The sequence below is a fragment of the Pleurodeles waltl genome, chromosome 4_2 (assembly GCF_031143425.1).
Source record: "Pleurodeles waltl isolate 20211129_DDA chromosome 4_2, aPleWal1.hap1.20221129, whole genome shotgun sequence".
In the NCBI taxonomy this organism is placed as follows: Eukaryota; Metazoa; Chordata; class Amphibia; order Caudata; family Salamandridae; genus Pleurodeles; species Pleurodeles waltl.
Genome location: NC_090443.1, coordinates 194,042,912 through 194,065,581, shown reverse-complemented (window position 1 = coordinate 194,065,581; position 22,670 = coordinate 194,042,912).

Genomic DNA, 22,670 nt, shown 5'->3' with positions numbered 1-22,670 from the left:
TGTTTTCACTGAGTAGTCAACAAAGTCAACCCAGGTCTGGCTCGAGGATTTTTGAGCCCCCCTGAACCTAATCCTGTACTCCTCAGTGGAGAATCCAAAGCCCTCAATCAGGGTACCCTTCATGAGGTCATAAGATTCTGCATCTTTTCCAGAGAGTGTGAGGAGTCTATCCCTACACTTTCCAGTGAACATTTCCCAAAGGAGAGCACCCCAGTGAGATCTGTTCACTTTTCTGGTTACACAAGCCCTCTCAAAAGCTGTGAACCATTTGGTGATGTCATCACCATCTTCATATTTTGTCACAATCCCTTTGGGGATTTTTAACATGTCAGGAGAATCTCTGACCCTATTTATATTGCTGCCACCATTGATGGGTCCTAGGCCCATCTCTTGTCTTTCCCTTTCTATGGCTAGGAGCTGTCTCTCTAAAGCCAATCTTTTGGCCATCCTGGCTAACAGGAGGTCATCTTCACTGAGAGCATCCTCAGTGATTTCAGAAATGTGGGACCCTCCTGTGAGGGACTCACTATTTCTGACTAACACAGTTGGAGACAGGACTTGAGGGGTCCTGTTCTCCCTATTTAGGACTGGAGGAGGGACATTGGCCTCCAAGTCACTAATTTCTTCCTCTGTGATGTCATCATCAGAGGGGTTGGCTTTTTCAAACTCTGCCAACAGCTCCTGGAGCTGAATTTTGGTAGGTCTGGAGCCAATGGTTATTTTTTTGATATTACAGAGAGACCTTAGCTCCCTCATCTTAAGATGGAGGTAAGGTGTGGTGTCGAGTTCCACCACCTGCATCTCTGTATCAGACATTATTCTGCTAAGAGTTGGAATACTTTTTTAAGAATCTAAAACTGTTTCTAGAATCTAATTCAAACTTTTAACAAACTTTTTAAACTCTAAAAAGACAATGCTAAACAGGGACTTAACACACAAGGCCCTAGCAGGACTTTTAAGAATTTAGAAAAATTTCAAATTGCAAAAATGAATTTCTAATGACAATTTTGGAATTTGTCGTGTGATCAGGTATTGGCTGAGTAGTCCAGCAAATGCAAAGTCTTGTACCCCACCGCTGATCCACCAATGTAGGAAGTTGGCTTTGTATGTGCTATTTCAAAGTAAGGAATAGCATGCACAGAGTCCAAGGGTTCCCCTTAGAGGTAAGATAGTGGCAAAAAGAGATAATACTAATGCTCTATTTTGTGGTAGTGTGGTCGAGCAGTAGGCTTATCCAAGGAGTAGTGTTAAGCATTTGTTGTACATACACATAGACAATAAATGAGGTACACACACTCAGAGACAAATCCAGCCAATAGGTTTTTATATAGAAAAATATCTTTTCTTAGTTTATTTTAAGAACCACAGGTTCAAATTCTACATGTAATATCTCATTCGAAAGGTATTGCAGGTAAGTACTTTAGGAACTTCAAATCATCAAAATTGCATGTATACTTTTCAAGTTATTCACAAATAGCTGTTTTAAAAGTGGACACTGCAATTTTCACAGTTCCTAGGGGAGGTAAGTATTTGTTAGGTTAACCAGGTAAGTAAGACACTTACAGGGCTTAGTTCTTGGTCCAAGGTAGCCCACCGTTGGGGGTTCAGAGCAACCCCAAAGTCACCACACCAGCAGCTCAGGGCCGGTCAGGTGCAGAGTTCAAAGTGGTGCCCAAAACACATAGGCTAGAATGGAGAGAAGGGGGTGCCCCGGTTCCGGTCTGCTTGCAGGTAAGTACCCGCGTCTTCGGAGGGCAGACCAGGGGGTTTTGTAGGGCACCGGGGGGGACACAAGCCCACACAGAAATTTCACCCTCAGCAGCGCGGGGGCGGCCGGGTGCAGTGTAGAAACAAGCGTCGGGTTTGTAATGGAAGTCAATGGGAGATCTAGGGATCTCTTCCGCGCTGCAGGCAGGCAAGGGGGGGGTTCCTCGGGGAAACCTCCACTTGGTCAAGGGAGAGGGACTCCTGGGGGTCACTCCTCCAGTGAAAGTCCGGTCCTTCAGGTCCTGGGGGCTGCGGGTGCAGGGTCTCTCCCAGGCGTCGGGACTTAGGATTCAAAGAGTCGCGGTCAGGGGAAGCCTCGGGATTCCCTCTGCAGGCGGCGCTGTGGGGGCTCAGGGGGGACAGGTTTTTGTACTCACAGTCTTAGAGTAGTCCTGGGGTCCCTCCTGAAGTGTTGGATCGCCACCAGCCGAGTCGGGGTCGCCGGGTGCAGTGTTGCAAGTCTCACGCTTCTTGCGGGGAGCTTGCAGGGTTCTTTAAAGCTGCTGGAAACAAAGTTTCAGCTTTTCTTGGAGCAGGTCCGCTGTCCTCGGGAGTTTCTTGTCTTTTCGAAGCAGGGGCAGTCCTCAGAGGATGTCGAGGTCGCTGGTCCCTTTGGAAGGCGTCGCTGGAGCAGGATCTTTGGAAGGCAGGAGACAGGCCGGTGAGTTTCTGGAGCCAAGGCAGTTGTCGTCTTCTGGTCTTCCTCTGCAGGGGTTTTTCAGCTAGGCAGTCCTTCTTCTTGTAGTTGCAGGAATCTAATTTTCTAGGGTTCAGGGTAGCCCTTAAATACTAAATTTAAGGGCGTGTTTAGGTCTGGGGGGTTAGTAGCCAATGGCTACTAGACCTGAGGGTGGGTACACCCTCTTTGTGCCTCCTCCCAAGGGGAGGGGGTCACAATCCTAACCCTATTGGGGGAATCCTCCATCTGCAAGATGGAGGATTTCTAAAAGTTAGAGTCACTTCAGCTCAGGACACCTTAGGGGCTGTCCTGACTGGTCAGTGACTCCTCCTTGTTTTTCTCATTATCTTCTCCGGCCTTGCCGCCAAAAGTGGGGCCTGGCCGGAGGGGGCGGGCAACTCCACTAGCTGGAGTGTCCTGCTGGGTTGGCACAAAGGAGGTGAGCCTTTGAGGCTCACCGCCAGGTGTGACAATTCCTGCCTGGGGGAGGTGTTAGCATCTCCACCCAGTGCAGGCTTTGTTACTGGCCTCAGAGTGACAAAGGCACTCTCCCCATGGGGCCAGCAACATGTCTCGGTTTGTGGCAGGCTGCTAAAACTAGTCAGCCTACACAGATAGTCGGTTAAGTTTCAGGGGGCACCTCTAAGGTGCCCTTTGTGGTGTATTTTACAATAAAATGTACACTGGCATCAGTGTGCATTTATTGTGCTGAGAAGTTTGATACCAAACTTCCCAGTTTTCAGTGTAGCCATTATGGTGCTGTGGAGTTCGTGTTTGACAGACTCCCAGACCATATACTCTTATGGCTACCCTGCACTTACAATGTCTAAGGTTTTGTTTAGACACTGTAGGGGTACCATGCTCATGCACTGGTACCCTCACCTATGGTATAGTGCACCCTGCCTTAGGGCTGTAAGGCCTGCTAGAGGGGTGTCTTACCTATACTGCATAGGCAGTGAGAGGCTGGCATGGCACCCTGAGGGGAGTGCCATGTCGACTTACTCGTTTTGTCCTCACTAGCACACACAAGCTGGCAAGCAGTGTGTCTGTGCTGAGTGAGAGGTCTCCAGGGTGGCATAAGACCTGCTGCAGCCCTTAGAGACCTTCCTTGGCATCAGGGCCCTTGGTACAAGAAGTACCAGTTACAAGGGACTTATCTGGATGCCAGGGTCTGCCAATTGTGGATACAAAAGTACAGGTTAGGGAAAGAACACTGGTGCTGGGGCCTGGTTAGCAGGCCTCAGCACACTTTCAATTGTAAACATAGCATCAGCAAAGGCAAAAAGTCAGGGGGCAACCATGCCAAGGAGGCATTTCCTTACAGTGCACGAGGCACCTGTGTCTGTCCTCTCCGCAAAGGGTATTGCTAAGGCATGCACTCAACTTTGTTTAATTTCTCCCCCCACCCTAAATCTTTGTCTTCTTGTGTTTTAGCATCATCAGGCGGAGGAGATTTGGCATCGGAGCAGGAGGGAGCTGCAGGTCACCAGGCCCCGGTGGGCACTGACACAGACACCGAGGGCACCAGTGATCCGGAGGGCTAGGGGAGCACCACAACGGGGGCCGGTGGAGACACCAGCGACACGGACACGTCCTCGTTTGGGAGCTCCCTAGCGGGGGCGGCACCATCTGTGCCCCCGCAACAACAGGTACAGCCGCCACCCAGCGCACCAGCACCGCCCTCCCAGCAGCCCCTCAGTCTTCGCTCCGTGGCCGCTCGGCCAGGAAGGCGCGCGTCTCCTTCGCCCCAGGCACCTCAGCCCCTGCCTCTGTTACCCCTGCTGCCCTCAGTGCGGAGCTCATTGACCTGGTGAGGATGGTCATTGTTGGGCAGACTACCCTTCTGAATGCCATCCAGGGGGTGGAAAGGGAGGTGCATCGGAGCAATGCCTACCTGGAGGGCATTCATTCGGGTCAGGCTGCCCATCAACGAGCGTTCACTGCTCTGGCCTCAGCACTGACGGCAGCCATTGTCCCTGTCTCCAGTCTCCCTCTTCTATCTGCCTCCACCCTTTCTCTGTCTCCTGTACCTCAACCTATCCCATCCACACCATCAGACCAGCCTGCACACACCTCAACACCCAAGGCCAGCTCATCCAAACATAAGCACCACAGAAAACACAAGCATTCACCCAAGCAACACACAGATGCAGACATATCAACAGTCACTACCACCTCTGTGTCCCCGTCCTCCTCGTCTCCCTCCTCCCTCCCTGTGACGTCTACACTCACACCTGCATGCACCCCAACATCAGCCAGTTCTTCCACCACCAGCAAACCCTCCACTACAGTCCGCACACCTGCAGTCACCACCCCCACTGGCATTTACACGTCCCCTGTGTCCTCTCCCACTGTGTCTGTCACCCCCTCTTCCAAGACACATAAACGCAGGCAGACACCCAAACAACAGCCAACCACCTCACCACAGCCTACGTCCCAGTCACCTGCACCCAAGGACAGCACACCTGGCTCTCATACAACCACATCCTCTTCCTCCACTTCTCTCACCACTACTCCTACCCCTTACCTTGGTCCCAAGAAAAATTACCTCTCCAGTTTTGACCTCTTTCCCTCCCCCGACCCACCCCCTCCAACTGGGAAAAGTCCCAAGGGCACCTCAGCCACCACCAGCCCAACTACTACAGTGCAAGTGGTGCATGGCATGTGGAGTCCACCCTTTGGCGGCAGTAACACTTCGGTGAGCAGCAAGGGGACAGCCAGCCCCCCCCCCAGGCAAGAGGACCCGGAAATTGAAGGGCCGCCGTGAGCGGACAGAGACGGGTGCCCCCAAGGAGGTGACTCCGGCCACTTCACCGGCCACAGCAGCCAGGGGAGGCAAGGGCCCGAGAGCCCCATCTAAGGAGCGGAAGGACAGCAGGGCGGAGAGGACAACCACCAGGAGCGCGGAGCAGGAGGGCCCCACAAGCCCCATCCCGGCTGCAAGGGACGACACCAAAGGGCCCAGGACTCACTCCCCGAAGGGGCCTGACACAGCACGGTCGGAGGGCGACTGAGCAGGGTGTCCAGGCCAGGTATGACTCCCTTGACATACTGCAAGAGCACCGCTGAAGAGGGCCCCGCCGTGCAGAAGAGCACCGCTGAAGAGGGCCCCGCCGTGAAGACAGGTACCGCTGAAGAGGGCCCGCCGTGAAGACAGGTACCGCTGAACAGGGCCCCGCCGTGCAGAAGAGCACTGCTGAAGAGGGCCCCGCCGTGAAGACAGGTACTGCTGAAGAGGGCCCCGCCGTGAAGACAGGTACCGCTGAACAGGGCCCCGCCGTGCAGAAGAGCACCGCTGAAGAGGGCCCCGCCGTGCAGAAGAGCACCGCTGAAGAGGGCCCCGCCGTGCAGAAGATCACCGCTGAAGAGGGCCCCGCCGTGAAGACAGGTACCGCTGAACAGGGCCCCGCCGTGAAGACAGGTACCGCTGAACAGGGCCCCGCCGTCTCAAGCACCGCTCCGCTGGGCCCTTCCTGTCAAGCACCGCTCCGCTGGGCCCCGCCATCTCAAGCACCGCTCCGCTGGGCCCCGCCGTCTCAAGCACCGCTCCGCTGGGCCCCGCCGTCTCAAGCACCGCTCCGCTGGGCCCTTCCTGTCAAGCACTGCTCCGCTGGGCCCCGCCGTCTCAAGCACCGCTCCGCTGGGCCCCGCCGTCTCAAGCACCGCTCCGCTGGGCCCTTCCTGTCAAGCACCGCTCCGCTGGGCCCCGCCGTCTCAAGCACCGCTCCGCTGGGCCCTTCCTGTCAAGCACCGCTCCGCTGGGCCCTTCCTGTCAAGCACCGCTCTGCTGGGCCCCGCCGTCTCAAGCACCGCTCCGCTGGGCCCTTCCTGTCAAGCACCGCTCCGCTGGGCCCTTCCTGTCAAGCACTGCTCCACTGGACCCTTCCTGTCAAGCACCGCTCCTCTGGACATCGCCATGTCATGCACCGCTGCGCTGGGTCCCGCCGTCTCAGGCACTGTTTATGGTTCACTGTGCCCACCATGCCTCCTCCTTGACCAGTGGACTCTGTAATCTACCTGAGAGACTGTGGCTTTGCACTCCCCAGGATGGTACAGTGGGCAACCCACCCACTGTAGAGACATTGAGAGACTGTGGCTTTGCACTCCCCAGGATGGTCCAGTGGGCAACCCACCCACTGCAGAGACTTGAGAGACTGTGGCTTTGCACTCCCCAGGATGGTACAGTGGGCAACCCACCCACTGTAGAGACATTGAGAGACTGTGGCTTTGCACTCCCCAGGATGGTACAGTGGGCAACCCACCCACTGTAGAGACTTGAGAGACTGTGGCTTTGCACTCCCCAGGATGGTACAGTGGGCAACCCACCCACTGTAGAGACATTGAGAGACTGTGGCTTTGCACTCCCCAGGATGGTACAGTGGGCAACCCACCCACTGTAGAGACATTGAGAGACTGTGGCTTTGCACTCCCCAGGATGGTCCAGTGGGCAACCCACCCACTGCAGAGACTTGAGAGACTGTGGCTTTGCACTCCCCAGGATGGTACAGTGGGCATGGTGGCTCCTCGTGGATCTGGCGTCGTGGACTCATGTGGCTGTGGTGGCCCCCCTTCCCTTCCCCCTGAGGTGGCTGTAGTTTTGACATCGGATGCCCCTGCAGTGTTCTCTCCAAAGGACTCAGGTCTCGTGTGTGGGCTTTGCCCTTGTTTCGCAGAACCTTGGCCCACGTACATGTTAGATTCGTAGGATGTGCAGGACTTGTTACTTCAGTGATACACTGATGTGTATATCTTTTTGGTTTTTGTAAATATTTTTCACGGTTGCTCAATTATTTCCAGGTGCTTTTTTTGTAAATGAAAATTTATTCCAAATTTGGTTGTGTCATTGTATTTTTAAAGGGTCTTTGTGTGGTGTCACTGTGACTTCCTGCTCTGCATTGGTGTGTACATATTGGGGGGGTGGGGGGGTCGCATATGTGTATGCCCGTAACCTTTCTTCCTCCCCCCTCCCGTGTGTCGTAGGTGCAGTACTCACCGTTGACGTCTGCGCCGGAGTTCGTACTCGTGGTAGATAAGCAGGTAGACGAGAGCAGGTATGATGTTCAATTCGGGTTCCATGCTGTCCGGATTCCGCGTGGAGTGTCTCGAGGTGAGCGTTTTCCATTGGAAATGTCTGTTTCCGCCGTGTTTTTATCGGCGCTGCTCCCGCCCCGGAAAAGGTGGCGGATTGGTGGGTCGTGATAGGGTGGGCGGTACATTGGCTGCCGCCTGGCTGTTGGCGGTGACCGCTGCGCTGTTTGTTTGTTCCGTCGTGGCGGTCGGAGTGTTAATGCGGCGGGCTGTGTTGGCGGTTCCCGCCAGGGTCAGAATTGCATTTTTTTGACCGCCGGCCTGTTGGCGTGTTGGCCGGCGTTTTATCACCGACCGCCAGGGTCAGAATGACCCCCTTAGTGTTTCTCCAGATTTTCTCAAGGCGGTGACAGGCGCATCTTGATTCCCAGAGTTCGGGGGTGAACCAGCTGACTCTCATTGCGTGGGTGTTGTTCTTTTTAAGGGGGGGCTATGGTGTTGGCGCAGTCTGTGATCCACTTGTGGAAGGTGCGTGCTGCTGTGTTTGGGTCCTCGTTGGGTGCAATGTTGGGTGCGGCGATGGAGAGGGAAGTGGTGAGCTGATCGTTGGTTATTCTTATCCGGACTTGGGTTGGGGTCTGGTGATGGTGGATGAGTTGAAGGTATAGCGGATGCATCAGTGATCTGTCCATGGGAGTTCCGTGGTGTGGCTGAATTTAGCGTCGGTCCCTGTAGTGATGATGTGATCGAGGGTGTGTCCTGCCGAGTGTGTTGGCTCTGTCACGATCTGTTGAAGTCCTATGTTGTGGTGGTTGTCGGGGAGGGATGCAGTGTTAGGGTCTTGTGGTTTTTCGAGGTGGAAGTTGAGGTCTCCCAGCAGAGTGTAGTTGGTGGCTGTGATGGCTTGTGCGGAGATGAAGTCCGTGATGGAGTCGGTGAAAGGTGTGCGGGGTCCGGGAGGGCGGTAGATGATGGTTTTTTCTGAGTGATCTTGTACCCCTGGGGGTTGGCGATGATGATGTCTGGGCCTAAGGTGTTGTTGGACCAGGTCTCAGTGAGGAATGTGACGTCTGGGGTGATGCTGTTGAGGAGGTCCCAGATTTTGGTGTTGTGTTTATGGAGGGAGCGGACGTCGAGGAGGATGCACTTCAGGGGTTTCGGGTTCGGTGAGTTGTTGCGGGTGGGTTGTGCTGTGTCCTGGGTCTTGGTGGTGGTGCAGGTTTGATGGCAGCGGAGGCAGCTGGATGGACCGTGTGTGTTGCCTACAGCTGCTTGCTTGCAGTTGTTGTTGCGTCCTGGGTGAAACACATTATCACTCTCATTTGGGGAGAATTAAATGGACAATTAACACATTAGATATATACCAAATTCAAATCTATGGTATAAGATATTTCATGGGAGGGGGGTAATCAATCCTGACATATAAAAACTCTGTCTCAGACCAAACAAACAATAGAAATAATAGTGGATGTGTTCACTGAGATCAGTCTGAGGACCTTAAGTAGCCGTACGGTATCTGACTTCCCTTCTAGACATTTTAATGCTGTGAATGATTAAATGTAGCATCATATATTCAAAGGTGATTAATGTTAAAGCATGGTGGAAAGTGTCAGTCTAGCTATTATACCAAGAGTTGAAAGTGACCTCAAACTCCTACTTTGCAATATCAATTTTAGGGAGCCAATTTGGAAAAGAATAAAACAAACAGAGATAAAGGGAATTCATGATTTTGGAATGGCAAGGAGAAATATAAGCTGGAGTGTGAGTAACCAACTAGATATGAAAGGAACCATAATATGTAATGGATTAGAAGAACAGGATCAAATATAAAGAAAAGAGCTATCATGTAAGGCCTCCCTAGAAGGAGCTATCATCTGTGGCCTTCCTTCATACCATTAAGTGAAAAGGCAAGGGAAAATATAATCAACCTAGTTAGTATACTGAATATAGTACAAAACAAATTCATAAAAAAATAATCCATTGGCCTCCCATATGCCACCTCTAATTATGCTGTGAGCTGTGAATTTGGAGTTCGCCCATTATATGGTGTGCTTGAAATGCAATGTTTAAAACTGGCTGAACATTTGGGCAAAATACCCAATTAACTTAATTCAGCAAAATATATTCACACTGAGGGTAAGCAATCAAATGACCAACACACCATTAGTTTAGGTCATTAAAACAACTTTTGATCAAGCTAAACATAGCAAGTTGTTTTTGATAACTCTGAAAATATTAAAATAGATCTCAGCTGATTTTCGTAGAAGTCACAGTTAAAACATCAACATCATATGTGGCAACAAATGGTCCAGAATTCATTCTGTTCGGAATTCCAATGTAGGGAGGAGCATACTTACAACTTGAATGATTTATCTTAGGAGGACTAATGTAACTTATGACAATATGACCCTGCTAATAGAATGAGTGAAATAAATTATTGACAGTGCTGATAATAATGATGATGGTGTTTTTATTTTTATTTTTAACCAAAATTATCCTAATGCATATCTAGTAAGGGCAACTAAAATAAAATTGTGCTATGAAGCTGGTTATTGCCATTAAAAATAGAACAGGAAACACTGAAATATGGACAGACATTAGATCTTGGATTAAAGGCAGTGGTAGCTCATGTTTTATCATGAGAATTGTCTACAATGTTTCCATTAGAATTGCCTACAATGTTTTCCCATTTTAGAATTGTAACCCATGTATATTGAGTACAGTTAAAGTCTTTCATAATTAGCTGGATTGAATTTTATACATTCTCTCTTTGTATGTGTCTGTATAACACCATTTTAAAACATGGTGAATGTTGACGGTATTGTAGGGCCTAAATGCTTGCTCTTCTCAAGGTGGTCTTTCATCTTGCTTTTCTGTTATTAGTTTGTTGGTGACCTGTTTCCAACTTCTGTTCCAGTAGATTTTGTATCAGCTATAGTTTGTTTTATTTCACCGTGTTCTGGGAAATAAGACATAAGTCTAAGGCTTAATCTTAGAACCGGTAAAGAGGTGGTCTTGGCTATTACTGAGAGGGTGTCTCCAAAATTTCAGTTCAATTTGTTAAAAGCTGCCTGAAGACTTCTAAAATAAATTTAAAAAGATATCATTGCCAGCAAAAGTTATATTGTAATTGTATTTATAAATAGCTCTTACTATCTCTGACAAGGCTTCAAATTGCTTTTCGGCATGTAGGATGCTACCCCGGACCCCAAAGGAGATTAGTGGTAGCTTAGTTTAAGGAAATATGAATTAATTTGAGTGGTGGACATGCTAGACTGTTAGCTGGATTGAACAGGTTAATGGAGGGATAGAAGAGGGAAAAGTCCATAAAGTGTTATTTGGGAGATCACAGTAGTAAGATGAGGTTTGGGATGTATAAAAGGAGAGAGGAGGCGGGAAAGTCTATAGAAATGGGTAAGGGACATCACAGTAGCAAAATTAGGTTTGGACGAAGACAAATAAGGGATAAATAAGCAAATAATTTATAAACGGTTGTTTGGGAGATCATAGTAGTGAAATCAGGTTTGGGGTGATCTAAGGAGGGAAGGAGGAGATCACAGCAGTAGAATGAGGATTGGGATGAGTCAGAGAGTGGAGGTAGAGGAGATATGGAGAAAGATATAGGGTGAGACATAGAGTAGTGCATTACAGTTTTTTTGTTGTTTTCCCTTCTACACTAGGAGTAATGTAATACATATACAGATACATAAGTAAATAGAGAGGGTATAAGTGTATATGGAAGATAATATATCAAGATTTAAAGTTGAATTTTATAAACTCAGACATTCAAGTGTGTAGGAGGCTGGCCTGGTTTGTAGTGGGTACCAAAGGTACTTACACCTTATATCAGGTCCAGTTATCCTTTATTAGTAAAATGTAGTCAGTGTCTAGCAGCTAGGCTCTCTAGAGGTAGCTTGTAGCAGAGCAGCGAAGGCTGAACTAGGAGATATGCAAAGCTCTTGCGATACCACTGTAGTTACACAGTACTCACACACATGAAAGAAAACACTCAGGGGGTCATTCCAACCTTGGCGGTCGGTGTTAAAGCGGTGGCTAAACCGCCATCAGTCTGGCGCTAAAAAAAATGGAATTCTGACCCTGGCGGAAACCGCCAACAGAGACCGCCACTTCAACACACCGCCCGCCACGGCAGGACAAACAAACAGCGCGGCGGTCACCGCCAACAGACAGGCGAGAGTCAATGTACCGCCCACCCTATCACAACCTACCAATCCGCCACCTTTTCCGGGGCGGTAGCCCTGCCGATAAAAACACGGCGGAAACAGCCATTTTGTACGGAAAACGCTCACCTCCATACACCCCACGAGGAATCTGGACAGCATGGAACCCGAACTCCACATCCTCCCAGCGATTGTCTTCCTGCTCCTATACCAGGAGCACGAACGCCGGCGCAGAAGACAATGGTGAGTACTGCACCTGCTGGGCTGCTGGCGGACTTGTCGGGCGTGCTGCCCTTCCCAGCCTTCCCTGTTCACCTGTGGCCCTTCCCCACCTTTGGCGGTGTGCCAGGTGGCACCACACTTCCTGCCGGAGCCATGGTAGGGATTTTGGTCCCTGGTGTCTTCGGCCTCTCGCGCCGGCCACTGACAATCTTCGGATGTTTTACCGGGGTGGGCTGGCCGTGCCTTGGCTCCTTACTGAACTGGCTGCCCTTGAGGGTGGGGGACTCCACAGTCCATGGCACACTGTCATTACAGGTCCCGCTTTTGTGGTGGCTGAGGTGCTGACTGGAGTCCTATGAGATGGACGGGGTGGGGGAGTTGTTGGAAAGAGGTCAAGTTTGGAAAGGAAAAGCATTTTAGGAACAGAGGGACGGGTAGGTGTAGTGGGTCTGGGAGTGGAGGAAGAGGTTGTGGTTGTAGGAGTTTTCAGTCTGGTGTCTTTGGGTGCAGGTGCTTGGGCTGGATGCTGTTGTGAGGTGGATGGCTGTTGGGTGGGTGGCTGCCTGCGTTTGTGTAGCTTGGAAGAGGGGGTCACAGACACAGTGGGAGAGGACACAGGGGACGTGCAAATGGTAGTGGGGGTGGTGACTGCACGTGTGCGGGGGGTTCTGGTGGGTGTGCTGGTGATGGACGTAGTGGCTGAAGATGTTGTGCATGCAGGTGTGAGTGGAGACGTGACAGGGAGGGAGGAGGGAGATGAGGAGGAGGGGGACACAGTGGAGGCAGTGGGTGTTGGTATATCTGCATGTGGATGTTGCTTGTGTGAATGCCTGTGGGATGTGTGGTGCTTATGTTTGCCTGAGCTTCCCTTGGGTGTTGAGGTGTGTGCAGGCTGGTCTGATGGTGTGTCTGGTCTAGGCAGAGGTACAGGGGATTGGGTATGGGTGGAGGAAGTTGGAGGGGGGAGGCTAGACACAGGGACAATGGCTGCCATCAGTGCTGAAGCCAGAGTGTTGAACGATCGCTGAAGGGCAGCCTGACCAGAATGAATGCCCTCCAGGTATGCATTACTCTGGTGCACCTCCCTTTCTACACCCTGGATGGCATTCAAAATGGTAGACTGCCCAACAGTAAGCTTCTTCAGGAGGTCAATTACCTCCTCACTGAGGGCAGCAGGGGTGACTGGGGCAGGGCCTGAGGTGCCTGGGGCGAAGGAGATGCCCACCTTCCTGGGTGAGCGGGCACGGGGCAAACGCTGAGGGGCTGCTGGGAGGGCGGTGCTGGTGCGCTGGGTGGCGGCTGTACCTGTTGTTGCGGGGGGCACAGATGTTGCCGCCACCACAAGGGAGCTCCCTTCAGAGGACGAGTCGCTGTCACTAACATCAGCACGAGTCCCCGCTGTGGAGCTCCCCTCGCCCTCCGTCTCACTGGTGAATTCCGAATCCGTTGCATGGCCCGCCATGGCCATGTGAGATGCAGCTCCCTCGTGCTCCGATGCCACTTCTCCTCCGCCTGATGATGCTAATGCACACATGAACAGGAAGACCACAAAAAAGGGGGGGGGGGAGAAAATAAAGACATATTGAGTGCATGTATTGGCGACACCGTTGGCGGACAGGACAGACACAGAAGCCCCCTGCACTACGCCGCGCACTTGGGGTCGACTACGCAATCCGTGGGACATGGCCTACAAGCCTATGGGCGACATCTGCACACATAGATAACACAGGGCAATGAATAGCTGTACTTGGCACCCTACAGAGGTGGGGGGCGGGGGCACAGGGCCATGCCTTACGGAGGGGCCTAGCCTACAGAAATCGCCCTGGCCTAGGGATACCCACAGCCCTCCTCCCCCACCCAGACACCTCCACTGCGCGCAAAGTCAGCAGAATGAGAGTGTACTCACCCCCTTGTGTCTGCGGTGATGTCCTCACGTGCCCATCCTAATCGGGGTAGGCCACCGCCAGGATCCGGGACATCAGGGGGGTCAAAGTCCGACTGGCACCCCTCCCACGTTGGGAGGCCATCCCCAGCTGAGCCTCCGCCGTCTTCCTGCTCCAGCGTCGGATGTCCTCCCATCTCTTCCGGCAGTGGGTGCCTCGTCTGTGGTGGACCCCCAGGGTCCGGACGTCCTTGGCGATGGCACGCCAAATATCGATTTTCTGGTGGGCGCTGACCTATGTGACATTTTCAGGGAGAGAAAAATATTCATCACCTTCTGCATGCTCGATGTGAGTGGCCCCCCATCCCCACCCTCTCATCTGTCGTTTGATGCATGCCTCAATCGCTCCCCTCCCCACCATCTTTCATCCACCCCACTCAACACAGGCATTGCCCACAAAGCATGGTCCCAGTGTACTTACCTGTTGGTCTGGAGGACCGTAGAGTAGCGCATACTGGGGGAGGACCCCATCCACAAGTTTCTCCAATTCCTGAGCAGTGAAGGCAGGGGCCCTTTCCCCAGTCGCATGAGCCATTGTCTCTTTCAGACCGAGGTCACAGCAGCACTTGCAGTGTAGGTCCTCTCCTGTGGAAGATCAGGTATTGAGTGATTAAGCAGATAGAAAATGGCGGTCACGCCCGCGGCGGTGCGTACCGCGGCGGTGCGTACCGCGACCGCCGGCACACATCGCCATTGGCTCCTGAGACCCATAGGGTTCAATGTTAACCAATGCTGCTTTGCGCCGCGGTCTTCGACCGCCTACCGCCACGGTGTGCCACGCCAGCGCATTGACCTCACATCCCATTGTCGCACTTCACAGGTCAGGCAGCCGCCATTTCAAGGGCGCACATGGCTTACTTTCTACTGCATCACCCATACCTAGGCCTTGCATCGACACTCATACAAGCCATTCAATGCATTGGGAATCGTGTTATGTACAAGCTGTGGGAACGTACCTGTGGGTTGATTGACTCTGTGTTCGCTGTTGTCCTTCATAGGCACCGTCCGCTGGGACATGCGAGGAGATGGAGAAATCTTCCCGTGTACAGACCGCTGGTGGACCTATCGACAATGGAGGAAAGACATGTCATACTGACATACAGGCTTGACAGAGCCACTATTCATGAACTGTGTGCCCAGCTGGAGGCAGACCTGATGTCACCAATCCGCCAACCCACAGGGATCCCCCCTCTAGTGCAGGTGCTGTCAGTACTCCATTTCTTTGCAAGTGGGTCATTTCAAACCACAGTGGCCATATCATCAGGGATGTCCCAGCCTATGTATTCCAAGGTGTTGTCCAGAGTGTTGTCTGCCCTGCTGAAACACATGCGCAGCTACATCATTTTCCCTGAGGTAGGGGATTTCATTGAAAAATTTCATTGAAAAATCCTCTGCGGGTGGTGGGTCCAAATCCTCTTTTATCATCAGAAAAAGCCTTGGTGTTATTTGTGTAAGAACAAAGGCCTTTGGGCAAGTGACCCCACTTGTCCCAAGAGAAACACCAAAGCTACCACCACCACAATCCCCACTGCATCCACTAGTGCCCCTAGTAATAGCAGTGGTGGTGGGAAACAAATCTACAAATAACCAAACAAAGGGTGCAGCTGGGCTCACTTTTGGTAATGTAGTGGGGGTTGGTCTAGTTAGGGAGACCACAGAGGCTGTTTCAGTCTCTGATGGTGGCATTGACCTTTTCACCTTAGTTGCTTGTCCCCTTAATATGGATACATACAAGCAACTACCCCTAACAAATGGTGTTCAGGTTGAGGCCTACAGGGACACAGGTGCTAGTGTCACTATGGTGATGGAGAAACTGGTTGCCCCTGAGCAACACCTACTTGGTCATCAGTACGAAGTTACTGACGCTCATAACAACACTGTTAGCCACCCCATGGCTGTTGTGAATCTTTACTGGGGGGGTGTTACTGGTCCTAAAAAGATTGTGGTATCCACTGACTTACCTGTAGAGTGTCTATAGGGCAATGATTTGGAAACTTCAGCTTGGGCTGAAGTGGAGTTCCAGGCCCATGCAGCCAGCTCGGCATTCCAAGGCGTATCTTTGCTCTTATCAGGGCTCAGGCCAAGAAGCAGAGAGGACAGGGAATCTTGGATCCTGGAACAATGGACCATGTGCTCCTTAAACTAGGGGTAGAAAGGCCAAACCCTTGTCCACTATCCCTCCCTCTCCAGAAGATTCCCCATGTGATGAGGAGGAGTCAACTCCCTCTGCAGAACCTATACCACAGGAGCTTGAAGCTGACACAGCTGAGCTCTTGGGTGCAGGGGTGCCTGCCAGGGAGGAACTGAGTGTAGCACAGCAGACCTGTTCCACACTAGAGGGTCTAAGACAGGAAGCTGTCAAACAGCAAAATGGGGGTATCAGTGACTCACACAGAGTTTACTGGGAGAACAATCTCCTTTATACTGAGGCAAGGGACCCTAAACCTGTTGCTACCAAGAGACTGGTCATTCCCTTGCAGTTTAGGGAATTCCTCCTAACTCTGGAGCATGATATTCCCTTGGCTAGACATCTGGGGCAAAGCAAAACCTGGGATAGACTTGTCCCTTACTTTCACTGGCATCACATGTCAGAGGACACAAAAGAGTTTTGTCGCTCTTGTGTGACTTGCCAAGCCAGTGGCAAGACTGGTGGCCCCCAAAAGGCCACCCTAATCCCACTTCCAGTGGTTGGGGTGCCCTTTGAAAGGGTAGGGGTTGACACTGTTGGCCCCCTTGGCCCTCCAACTGCTTCTGGTAATAGATTCATCTTGGTGGTAGTGGACCATGCCAAAAGATATCCAGAAGCCATCCGTTTAAGGACCACTACAGCACCTGCAGTGACAAAGGCCCTCCTGGGAATATTTTCCAGGGTGGGTTTTCCTTAAGAGGAAGTATCAGACAGGGGTAGTAACTTCATGTCTGCATACTTGAAAGCTATGTGGAAGGAGTGTGGTGTAACCTACAAATTCACAACACCCTATCATCCACAAACAAATGGACTGGTTGAGAGATTTAGCAAAACTCTCAAAGGCATGATCATGGGACTCTCTGAAAAACTCAGAAGGAGATGGGATGTCCTCCTGCCTACAGGGAGGTAACCCAGACAGGAGTGGGCTGCAGCCCGTTTTAACTCCTCTTTGGTCACCGTGTTAGGGCCCCCTTGCTCTTGTAAAAGAGGGGTGGAAGCAACCATTAAAGACACTGTGGACCATGTACTTGGCTTATGATCTAGGATGGCTGAGTATATGAAAAAGGCCACTAATAACCTTCAGGCCAGCCAAGAGCTTCAAACGCAATGGCATGACCAGAAGGCTGTCCTGAATGAGTTCCACCCAGGACAGAAGGTGTGGGATTTGGAGCCTGTGGTACCAAGAGCACTCAAGGGCAAATGGAGTGGACCAAAACTTATTGTGGAGAAAAAGGGTGAGATAACCTATTTGGTAGACCTTGGAACCGCCAGATGTCCCCTTAGGGTAATTCATGTCAATCGCCTTAAACCCTACTATGATAGGGCAGATTTAACCCTACTCATGGCCACAGATGAGGGGCAGGAGAAAGAGAGTGACCCTCTCCTTGACCTCTTATCCAACACTAAAGCTGATGGCTTAGTGGAAGGAGTTGTGCTTGCAGACTGCCCCACAGCAGAGCAGAGGGAGGACTGCAAGATCTTACCAGGCCAATTTTCTGGCCTCTTTTCACTCACACCTGGTACCACTAATTGGTGTGAACATACCATTGATACTGGAGACAGTTTACCTGTCAAAAGTAAGATTTATAGGCAGCCTGACCATGTCAGAGACTGTATTAAGTCTGAGGTGCAGAAAATGTTGGACCTAGTTGTTATTGAGCACTCAGCTAGTCCCTGGGCCTGACCCGTGGTGCTTGTCCCCAAACCTCATAGCAAAGAAGTAAAGAGGGAAATGCGGTTTTGTGTGGACTATAGAGGGCTCCATAATGTAACTAAAACAGATGATCACCCTATACCCAGCGCAGATGAGCTCATAGATACACTGGCCTCTGCCAAGTATCTAAGCACCTTTGATTTAACTGCAGGGTATTGGCAGATCAAGTTATCAAGGGATGCTAAGCCAAAACTGCATTTTCAACCATTGGAGGGCATTATCAGTTTACGGTTATACCCTTTGGTTTGAAAAATGCACCTGCCACTTTTCAGAGGCTGGTGAACACAGTCCTCCAAGGTCTGGAAGCTTTTAGTGCAGCATACATAGATGATATTGCTGTATTTAGCTCCACCTGGGATGACGACCTGGTCCACCTGTGGAAAGTTTTGGAGGCACTGCAAAGGCAGGGCTCACTATCAAGGCTTCAAAATGCCAGATAAGGCATGGGAAAGTGGTTTATCTGTGCCACCTGGTAGGTGGAGAACAGATTGAACCACTATAGGGAAATAACCAGAGTATTTTAGACTGGTCTCCCCCTACTACTCAGACCCAGGTCGGAACCTTTCTTGGTCTCTTTGGGTATTATAGGAGGTTCATTAGGGACTATGGCTCCATTGTTGCCCCTCTTAATGACCTCACCTTTAAAAAGATGCCTAAAAAGGTAGTGTGTACAGCCAGCTGTCAAAGAGCTTTTGAGGAACTTAAGCAGGCTATGTGTACTGCACCTGTCCTAAAAAGCCCAAATTACTCTAAAACATTATTGTCCATACAGATGCATCTAAACTGGGGGTTGGGGCAGTGCTATCACAACTGAACTCAGAGGGCCTGGATCATCCTTTTGCTTTTATCAGTAGGAGGTTGACCCCTATTTAAAAGTGTTGGTCAGCCATAGAGAGGGAGGCCTTTGCTGTGGTCTGGATCCTGAAGAATTAGAGACCATACTTATTTGGGACTCACTTCATTGTTCAGATAGATCACAAACCTCTCTTCTGGTTAAAACAGATGAAAGGAGATAACCCTAAATTGTTGAGGTGGTCAATTTCCCTACAGGGGATGGACTTTACAGTGGAACATAGACCTGGGAGTAACCACTCCAATACAGATGGACTCTCCAGATATTTCCACTTAGACAATGAAGACTCATCTGAGCAAGGTTGGCCTTATTGTCCATCATTGAGGGTGCGAGGGTTGTGTAGGAAAGTACCATCTTTCTTGGCATGTTACCCCCAAATTCTGCCTGTTTGTCAGTGTGTTTTGCCCGTCTCACTGGGATCCTGCCAGCCAGGACCCCAGTGCTCATAGTTTGTGGACTATGGCGGTCATTCTGACCCTGGCGGTCAAAGACCGCCAGGGCGGAGGACCGCGGGAGCACCGCCGACAGGCCGGCGGTGCTCCAATGGGGATTCTGACCGCGGCGGTAAAGCCGCGGTCGGACCGCCAACACTGGCGGTCTCCCGCCAGTGTACCGCCGCCCCATTGAATCCTCCAAGGCGGCGCAGCTTGCTGCGCCGCCGAGGGGATTCCGACCCCCCCTACCGCCATCCAGATCCCGGCGGTCCGACCGCCGGGATCCGGATGGCGGTAGGGGGGGTCGCGGGGCCCCTGGGGGCCCCTGCAGTGCCCATGCCACTGGCATGGGCATTGCAGGGGCCCCCGTAAGAGGGCCCCTAATTGTATTTCACTGTCTGCTGCGCAGACAGTGAAATACGCGACGGGTGCAACTGCACCCGTCGCACAGCTTCCACTCCGCCGGCTCGATTCCGAGCCGGCTTCATCGTGGAAGCCTCTTTCCCCAGGCCGCCCGCCAGCCCAGCGGGAAAGTCAGAATTACCGCCGCGGTCTTTCGACCGCGGAACGGTAACCTGACGGCGGGACTTTGGCGGGCGGCCTCCGCCGCCCGCCAAGGTCAGAATGAGGGCCTATGTGTGTTGTCAGAATGATTACCTGTGTCACTGAAGTTCTGCTAACCAGAACTCCAGTTCTTATGCTCTCTCTCATTACCAAATTTGTCACTACACTTTAGTGACTTCATATTCCAATTTTGATTGGGACACTGGACCCCCCTTATAAGTCCCTAGTATATGGTACATAGGCACCCAGTGCAGTGGGGTTCCAGGAGATCCTTATGAGCTGCAACATTTCTTTTACCACCCATAAGGAGCTCATACAAACCTTTCTTCAGGACTGCCACTGCAGACTGAGTGAAATAGTGCACACACTATTTCACAGCCATTTTTACTGCACTAAGGTAACTTATAAGTCACCTATATGTCTAACTTTCATTTACCGAAGGCTAGGTGCAAAGTTACTGTGTGTGAGGGCACCCTTGCACTAGCAAAGGTGCCCCCACGTTGTCCAGGGCCAATTTCCCAGACTTCGTGAGTGCGGGAATACCATTATAAGCGTGCACTACATATATTTCAATACTTATATGTAGCTTCACAATGGTAACTCCTAATATGGTAATGCAAGGTGTCTAAGATCATGGAATTGTCCCCCAATCCACATCTGGTGTTGGGGGGGGCAATCCCATGTACCCTGGGGGCTCCACCATGGACCCGTGTACTGCCAAACCAGCTCTCTGAAGTTTCCACTGCAGCCCCAGCTGCTGCCACCTCACAGACAGGTTTCTGCCCTCCTGGGGAGTGAGCAGCTCAATCCCGGGAGGGCAGAACAATGCATTTCCTTTGGGAGGAGGGTGTTACACCCTCTCTCTTTGAAAATAGGTTTTACAGGCACGGGTGTGGTAGGCCCCCAGAGCCTCTAGAAATGCTTTGAAGGGCACAAATGGTGCCCTCCTTGCATAATCCAGTCTACACCGGCTCAGGGACCCCCTGTCTCTGCTCTGGCGTGAAACTGGACAAAGGAGTGGTCCCCAGAGCTCCTCCAGAGTGTCCCTGGCATTAGCCATCTTGGATTCCAAGGTGTGAGGACCCTCTGGAGGTCTCTGAGTGGCCAGTGCCAACAGGTGACAGCAGAGACCACTCCTGATACGTGTATACCTGGGTAGGTAGCCAACCCCCCTCTCAGGGATATTTAAGGTCTCTCCTGTGGGTGTTTCCTCAGATTCGGTTTGCAAGATTCCTCCAGGACTCCTCTGCATCCTCTGCTTTAGTTTCTGACTGTCGGATCAACCGCAGACAGCTCCAGGAACCGCTGTAACTGCAACAAAGTATCCAGGATGACTCCTGTGACCTGCAACTTCAGCTCCAGCCAGCATTTGCAACAATTTCCAAGGTGTGCATGCTCTGAGGACTGCCTGTCTTCACCATGCACCAGAAGAACAAAAGGAATCTCCGGTGGAGTGACAGAGTCACTTTCCTGCTTCTGCAACGACAACCGGTACTCTGGGACTCCTCTCCTGATGATGAGCACGCTGCCTGGAACACAGGTGGTGGACCGAAGTGACCCAGACTGGCCAAAGGTCCAGCTGTCCAAATTTGGTGGAGGTAAGAGCTTGCCTCCCTGTGCTGCAACAGTACCCCTGTGCACCGTGTCTTCTGCAGCTCCTTGGGCTTCTGTGCACTTCTTCCAAGAATCCTTCGTGCACAGCGTAGTCCAGGTCTGCAGCACTCCATCCTGTGACGCACAGCTCCCTGAGTTGTTCTCCAGCGGCGTGGGACCTTCCAGTAAAGTGCTGCGACGACCGCACTTTGCATCTTCTTTGTCCCCGTGTTCTGGGGCTCCCGTTGGCGCTGCCTGGTCTTCTGGGGCTCTCTGAAGTGCTGAGAGCACCCTCTGTCTCCTCAGTCTGAGTTGAGATCCCCAAGTCCCTCCTGGGTCAAGGCAGCTTCTTTTTGACGCAAACCACGTACTTGCTTGAACCAAGGCTTGTTGGCGGAATCCAGCGACGCAAACAGCCTGCATGCAATAACTCAACGTGGGACATCACCTGCATCAAGCAGGAACCCGCAGCCATCTTCCTTGGTGCTCTTCTGTACTTTTCTTCTGACCGGAGAATCCACTTTTGCACCTTCTTCGAGGTTGGCAGGGGCCCCTGTCCTTTCTGGACTCTTCTTCGACTTCTGGACTTTGTCTCCTCTCTCCACAGGTCTTCAGGTCCAGGAATCCATTGTTTGTTGCTTGCAGTCTTGCTTGGTTCTTGCAAAATCCTTTATCACAACTTATAGTGTGTCCTGAGAAAAGTTGCTGTACTTTACTCCTGCTTTCCTGGGCCCGGGGGGGAGGGTACTTTACTTACCTTTGATGTTTTCCTACACTCCCAGCACCCCTCTACACACTACACTTGTCTGGGGGGAAATTCGACATTCACATTCCACTATCTTAGTATATGGTTTTTGTTGCCCCTAGGCCCATTGCAATCTATTGTATTTTCTACTGTTTGCAATATTCTATGACTCTTTATTTACCTGATTTTGGTTGCTAGTGTATATGTTGTGTATAATATTTACCTGCAGAAGGAGTATTGCTTCTAAGATATTTTTGGCCTTGTGTCACTAAAATAAAGTACCTTTATTTTTGGTAACATTGAGTATTGTCTTTTATTGTGTATAAGTACTGTGTAACTATAGTGGTATTGCAGGAGCTTTCCATGTCTCCTAGTTCAGCCTACGCTGCTCTGCTACAGCTACCTCTAGACAGCCTACTCTACCTACTTTTCACTAATAAGGGATAACTCGACCTGGAATAAGGTGGAAGTACCTTAGGTACTCACTACAAACCAGGCCAGCCTCTTACACTTTACCACTGCAGGTGATGTAGTGGTCCTCAGAGGTATTGCTTCTGGATATCTAGTGACATAGTCTGCTACCACCAAGATAAATATATTGCCAGAGGCAGGTTGAGGGTCAAGGGGGGGCAACAATGTCAACCCCTACCCTTTTAAAGGGTACCCCAACCAGTGGCAGTTGGATCAAGGGGGCCTTTGGGGAGCCAACAGTCCTACCACTAGCTTGGCAAGTGACACAAAAGCGACAAAACTCTTTTCT